Source organism: Amblyomma mixtum, chromosome 3 (assembly GCF_055824585.1).
Source record: "Amblyomma mixtum isolate Tamu chromosome 3, ASM5582458v1, whole genome shotgun sequence".
Classification (NCBI taxonomy): domain Eukaryota; kingdom Metazoa; phylum Arthropoda; class Arachnida; order Ixodida; family Ixodidae; genus Amblyomma; species Amblyomma mixtum.
This window is the reverse complement of record NC_143014.1, coordinates 405,617,813-405,624,774: the sequence shown is the minus strand read 5'-3', so window position 1 is coordinate 405,624,774 and position 6,962 is coordinate 405,617,813. Positions and strand designations below refer to the sequence as shown.

The 6,962-nt window shown below is 47.8% G+C and overlaps 1 long non-coding RNA gene across 1 annotated transcript; it reads left to right on the top strand.

Moving 5' to 3' along the window:
* The first annotated feature begins 3,156 nt into the window (after positions 1-3,156).
* LOC149357478 (uncharacterized) lies at positions 3,157-5,755 on the top strand. The gene is made up of 2 exons (XR_016291842.1): positions 3,157-4,492; positions 5,666-5,755. It is a non-coding gene; the product is annotated as an uncharacterized LOC149357478 (long non-coding RNA).
* Positions 5,756-6,962: the final 1,207 nt, after the last annotated feature.

The following is a 6,962-nucleotide window of genomic DNA, read 5'->3' as shown; positions in this document are numbered from 1 at the left end:
CGATCACCCTCTCCGCGCCGCTTTCCGCCTTCGTCGGCGTCAAAAGCGGCCGAATCTGGCCGAATCCGCTTCGCTCGCCGGAACTTTGGTGTAGTGTGAACGCGCCCTCAGACCGGTTTACGTGCTATCTGCTGTTGGGGTCGAGTGAGTCAACCCACCCCCTGCAGCGGAGTTGACTGGACTCGCTCCCTCGACTCCCGGACCCGACTCGTTTACATGAACCCAGTAACCGGTTTTCAGCTCAAATCCTCCACTCAACCCGTCATGTAAACACCGCTTATAACGTGCTTGTAATCATTTTCCGAGAATTCCTTTTCCTGCGGCGCTAGTCTACCCCGCCTGCAGGAGGGGCGCGCAGCAAGGGGAGGGGGCGGTCCTTTGTGCCAGTTCCAGAAAAGGGGACAACAAAAGAACGAAGCGGCACACGCAACTCAGAGGGAGCTCTCCAGCCAATCACGTCGATTTGTGTGGCTGTGCATGCAGCGAAGCCTGCGAAAGAGAACGAAGGAGTCCGCGCTTTGTCTCCGTGTCGCCGACGGTGGATGTCCTTTGTTCGGGATAAGGCTAAAAGAATAATAACGCAAAAAGAAAGGAAAAGATTTTGCTGCCCCGGCATCCGCCATCGTCTCTAGGAGCACCTTTCGCATAGATCCGCGCGAGAGCGTCTTTTTCGCAAAAGCGCTGAATGTTACAGGTGGGGTCATATTCGGCAACAGACGGTCGTGGCAGCTTCAGTCTCCACTGCTGTCGCGGCGCACCTGTGGAGACCGAACAGAAAACTGTTCGGTCGACGCGCTTGGCTGGGCGGTCTCCTTTGATGGGCATGTGCTGCTTCGTTCTTGAGTTGTACCCGACTTATATACCACATGGATTCATTTCAGCGGTGGAACATGGCGCCCTCTGAACCACGGCATTCGTTTGAAAGAAGTGCGAGTCTAGTTCAGGAAAACTACACCTGCTCCATGGTTAGTGCTGAAATAGTGCAGCTGCAGCCGCCATGGAAGCAGATGATGGTTTGCGGGTTGTGATAAACGGCGGAGACTCAAGTAATTTTCACTCGTCGACAAGCTAGAACGCTGCTCGAGTTCTCCAAAGAAACGGATCGAGGCTGGTTCATGGCAACATGTTATTGTGATGTGCTGTTTGCACATTTCTTCATGAGATACGAGAGGTTGGCTGCCGCTGATGTAGGCTGTAAACAGCTGGCTGCAATTCATTGGCATCGCAAAGGCTAGCGACGACCAGGCCTGCACTCGACCATCCGTTTTGGAAGCAGACAGTGCCAAACTGCGCTCAAAGTGCCGGAACTAGCGGTACACACCCGCCGCACCGCCGCTGCCGCAGAACTTTGCCGAACTGGTGCATTGAGTGCAGGCGAATCGAGCGCTCTCCAACTTCCCCTCCACAGCGCTAGCCGGAACAACGAACAACCGGCAGCACGAAGCGAAAGCCTGTCTCTTCCCTTTCCTGTCGATTTAGCAATGCCAAAGCTGTCCTCGAAAAATAATACGACACCCAGAATGCGTTTCGTAGCGTCAAAAATTCATAGCGTCGTAGCGTGAAAAAATTGGCAGTGGCTTAGCTCTGCTATGCCTGGATATACGTAGCGTAAAGTGCTCCGGTGTTTCGGCCGCACGTTTCGCCTTGGCTGCTCGACGGTGAACTGCCAGGCGACAACCTCGGGATCGGAAGAATTTACATTTTCCAGTCTTCTGCGCCGTTTGGCAGCGGCTCGACTCTCCTTAGCTTACCAGAGCTTACATGTTGAGCGCGACCGTCATTTCTCCGCGCACCCTCCTCGCGCGTGCGCAGTAGCGCGCGGCGCAACTGTCGTAAACACGAGGTCACGCGTCGGAGAGGAGCGCACGCCGGCGGCGCCGGCAGCGAGGAGCTCGCACCGGCTGTGGCAAGGAGGCGACGCACCTGCGGACCTGCGCCTCTCGTGACGTCACGCGGTTCTCGCGCATGCGCATAACAGGCGGCGCACACTCGCGCAAAACTCGGCTCTGACCCGCGTAGTGTGGCTTTACTAGCTTTACGCTACAAAACAATCCAGCAAAGCAATATGGCGGAAATCTACTTGGAAGTTCGACACACACTACATAGGGCAAAATCGAGGGAAACGTGCAAACATCGTAGAGGTATCGTTCCCTCTCGTGGAGACCTCCTGATTGTAAATGTTTAGCAGCGCCACACTCGTTATTTTTTTGAACTGTGATTATTTAGTACACGTGCATGTGTGTAGATGGCGCTACTTACTACATTTAGCTACATTTATCGCATGTCGCTGCGTTATTGCTATTATTGTTTGTATTCTGTGGACTTTGTTCTTCGCAATTGTTACAAGTTGATTAAAAGAATGAGAGACCGACATTTTAAGAGTATATTTGACAGAAAAAAAGAAGCCGCGGAACGTTTCAAGAGCTTGTGTCCTTCTTGAGGAGAACAAAAAAGGTAGCTAAATTCAACTAGACATTGCGCATTCCCCAAAAGCCGTAGAGTAAATGCGATGCTTAGCCGCGTAGAGCGAAGTATTAAGTTTCATCACGCAAAATCTCAAAACTGCCACGCGCTGGTTACCTGAACAGTATTGCATTCCGTTTTTAACTATTTCGAAAAAACGCTAACTTTGATCAGGAATAACTTTTAAACTAAACAAGGCAGACGGATGAAATTTTCAGAATGGAAGGGCGATTAGACGATCTCAAACTGTACAAAAAGGCGCCGCAGTGCAATGCATATCCCAAAAGTTATTGCAGATTACATTGTTCTGTTTTCTATGCTTTTCAAACATGCGTGGCTAATAAACTAATCTATACACGTTCTTCTAAATGCTTAAATATATTCATTAGCAACCGATATCAAAGTATCTCGAAAGATATTTCTCTAGGTGCAAGAGGTTTTTCACAATTTTGCATTTCCTGAGACAAGTTGAGCTCAACTGCCAGTTTTCGTCTTTGCGTTTTCTTTTACAGTTGAAACAAATTTGCAGCTACCGTTAAACAAAATGCATCTTTTGAAAGCAGAGAAAAGTAGATTTTCGGAGATATCTGAACCATATTTACGAAGCGAACGAGCGAGGTACAGTCGACGTACAAATATCACCAAAAATGGTTCCCGCTCACCGTCAGAGTGGGACCGCCACCTTAAGGCGGCGGTACCACGCTAGCGGCGGTCAGCAGCCGTTTTTCGTCATGTTTGTGTGAGCGGTGTGGCTCATCCGTTTGCGCTAGAGAAATGATATTGAGCGCATTGTAAAGATAATTGTATCTTCTTTGCGATGGTATGTGTCGCTAAAAGCTATTCACGTTAGTATGATAGCAGTGAGCAAAAGAGCGAGGGGCATAAAACGATATTTTTGCTCGACTTGCCTGCGTTGGATTTGCTGTTGACGAAAACTACTGCTCCGAAAAGAAAACTGCTTCTGCAGCTTTTAGATTAAGTGTGACTCGAGGACCTTACAGGCAATTTATTGAGTTATATTGGGTGGTTATTTAGAACTGGCGCCATAAAAAAGTGTGAAATTTAAAAGAATGGCGCATTAATAACTCCTAGTCCAGTTCATAAATCACAAACATATTTAGCAGGATTGTAGATAGTACCCATGTTGTTAATTCTTGAAAATTTCATTGAGCTACATGTCATAATTTTTTAGTTTTCATTGTTCAAAGTTGGTCGTAACCTAGAAACTGCGCTTTTTTGATCTGAGTTTTAGAAGCAAGTAAACGTCGTATAGGGAACAAATTTTGCACGCGAAATATTTAGGAAATATTCAAGGATCTGCTCAAGGCCGAATTTCGCTATGACAAACAGAACGGTATTACTGCGCCATTCAATTGCGCTATTTTTTGGTGCGCCGTAACCTCCGCAAAATACATCCAGCGCGAAAGATCACTGTTATATTCCAGGCTTTTTTGACAGGAACTGAAGTCGCTGGTCTTAAACTACCAGTGATGTAAATTTGGGTATGATAAACGACTCATGTTAGCTCGCACTCGCCCCGTTTGTTGGTCGACGGGGCTGCTGCATTTGAATCTCGCGGGCGTTTTGACTCAACAATGGAGTTCCGCCGGTCAACGACAGTGGCGCTGTCAAACATTTTGAAGCAAGACGTACGAGACAGTAACTATTGGGGTTTACTGAAACGTGTGCGCAGCGCCTCCCCTGTGTGTGTGACGCCCGCAACTCTCGCCGCGGTACTCTGTACCGGTACGGACGACTGACTACGCTGAAGCCTGTCCTGCCTTTCGGTCGCTTCTTCGGCTGCTCCGCAGGCTGTCATCGGCGTATCGTGCTGTTTTGCTTGTTGGTGTTTTTTTTTTTACTGTGTTTTTGTATTTATGTGCAGCGCCGTTTTTTATCACGTTATCTTGCCAGTTTTTTTTTGTGTGTAAAAGTGTCAAATGGGGAATCGGCGGCGATACCTTCAGCGCAAAAGGTCGACGATGACAAAGCTTCGTACGCGCATGGCTGATGTCAGGGCCAAACGCAGGTGAGCCATTTGGACCGCAATTTTGTTATTAGAATCTGCATTGAAGTCCCAACTGTACCTGTGTCGCGTGCGTGAGCTACCTCGTAGTGTGTGTTATCGAGTGCGGTTTTTCATGAACGCGTGTGCAAGATTACCAGTGTCACGGCACTGTGACATTTCGTAAGGCGCCTAGTCGTTTGCTCTTTTGCAACAATATAGTTTTTCTTTCCGCCCTCCTGTTATGGCCTCGTAGGTGAGTATATGTGAGGTAAAATCATTATAGAGGGTATTTTTGCTATAAACTTATCACTTGTTTCATACAAATGCTTGAAAGCTACACAGCCCTCCTTGAGTTGGGTGTTTTCCTTAGCTGAAAAGGCGCTGAAGCACATTTGTGGATGAATGCAGTCTAAATATGCTTGTAATTGATTTTCAAATGTAACCGTTGAGATCCCTGCTATATGAAACATGAAACAGTGTGTTTTCATTTCTTTCCGCTTTATATTTTCAAAAATGTGGGGCTTTTATATGTCCGTTGCAACAGCACTGTTGAGTTGTTTCTTTTTCCCAAGTATAGCTTAGTTGGACATGCTGTACTTCTTATGCCTGCTCCTTTCTTCTGTTCTATAGCTGCGTCTTTTCTTTTGCTACTAGCCCGCTTGTGGCGTTCACTTTCCTTGGAAGCACAGTATCAATATACACTTTCAAGGGATATTCAACCTCACAGCTCACATTTTTCTGCTTGTGTGTAATGGATACAGCCTTCTGCTGGTAAGCTTTTTCTTCGTGAACTGCTGGTGACATCAAAACAAGCAGTGTATCATTGTTCCAGCAGCTTTGTATCACCCTGTATGGCGTAAGCAGAATATGTTTCTATCGTGCTCAGCAGGCTTTTATCCTAACATATCTGCTCTCATTGTTACAGTGGCAGCAAATTACTTAGATGTATGTAAGGACTTTTCAGTCCACTTGCTATGTTTATGCACATATTTTCTTTCCTTTTCCGTTACTGCCCTCACATTTTTGTATGACGGGAGGTAAGCATATGTGTTTGTGTGTTACTGAAACACTAAGTCAATGGAAAGTAACTGCAGTAAAGAACAAGCTAATACCCACTTTTGAGCACTGACATTTCCTGTCACTTCCTGAAAATAGACTCACATATGACATTGGTATGGTCTTGTTTGCTTGCAGGCTGCCACCATGATGTGTGGGGGAGTTGTGCAAGGCATCTGAACGTGCTTAGCAGATGGTGCAATAAAATGGTCCTGTTTTTATAAGGAACATGCGTTTGTCTTTTGAAAATGCACATCAATGGAAGTGAATGAAGCCTTCTGCTTCTGCCTCTACCAGTGGCGAAGTGCATGTGTGGACAGTGCGATTTCACTAGCATTGTAGTGGCAAAGCATGCCCCCAAAATTATATGTCAATCACACACTGCAAGAAAAAAAGAATGCACGGATAACATTCTTGAAAGATATATGGGAGCGTAGCTGGTGATATGCATGCGCGCAATGCAGCAAAAACAATGCCAGCATCTCTTGCCATTGTTTGCACTGCATGAAATACCAGTACTTTCCCTCAGCGGTGTGCAAACCACGGATACCGAAATCGTTAGGAATGCAATCAGTTGTCAGTCTCGGCTACAGGGTATCATGATTCAAAACTAGCTCTTGTAAATGGCGGTTTCCGGAAGAGCTGCTCCACAATAGTACAGCGACATTTGCTGCGCATGGCGCTGCACGATTGCGCGTGTAGTGTCTAGATAGGAGTAGGTGAGTTGCATAAATATGGAAGTCTGCTATGGTGGGCTTGCTGCTCGCACCGCTGGCACTTGCCACGTGCCAGCGCAAGTGCCAATCTGCTCGCGGGTGCTCAAAAGCGGTGGTGTCCCTCATTGTTAGTCGTGGCTGGAATTCCGCTCCGGTCAAGAATGGAGAAAATAGACCTTTCCACAAATTCCGCCGCGCCACCAAGCGGCCGCGCAAAGCACTCTGGGAAAACGGAGCGCCGCGGCGCCCGCGGCGCCGCTCTCGCGTCTTTTCGTCCGTCTCTCCGACTGCGCCTGCTCACCGGAAAGCCTTCCTCTGCCACCTCGTCGCCATCGCTGTTTCTTATACCTGTGCTACATGGGAACGTTCGAATGACATCTGAGTCGAATGACATTCGAGAACTGGAATGACATTCGGACTCGACGGACGCGCGCGGTGCTACACGAAACCTTCCAAGCGCATTCGAAAGCCTCAGCTCGTTTTCAGTGTACAACGATGACGACGGCGGTGGTCACACTACTCCGACAACGACACTATCACGGTCAACAGCAGCATGTGATTATAGTGAAATATCTAGTTTACTATAATATGATTGCAGTGGGACACGTTTTTCAGGCCAACGACACCGACGAATCCGATCGGCGGACGGTCAGCCTTGTCGGCGGCTGAGCGAAAGCACGGTGATCAGGCGGCGGTGCAAATATGTTCGCGCTTCTAAA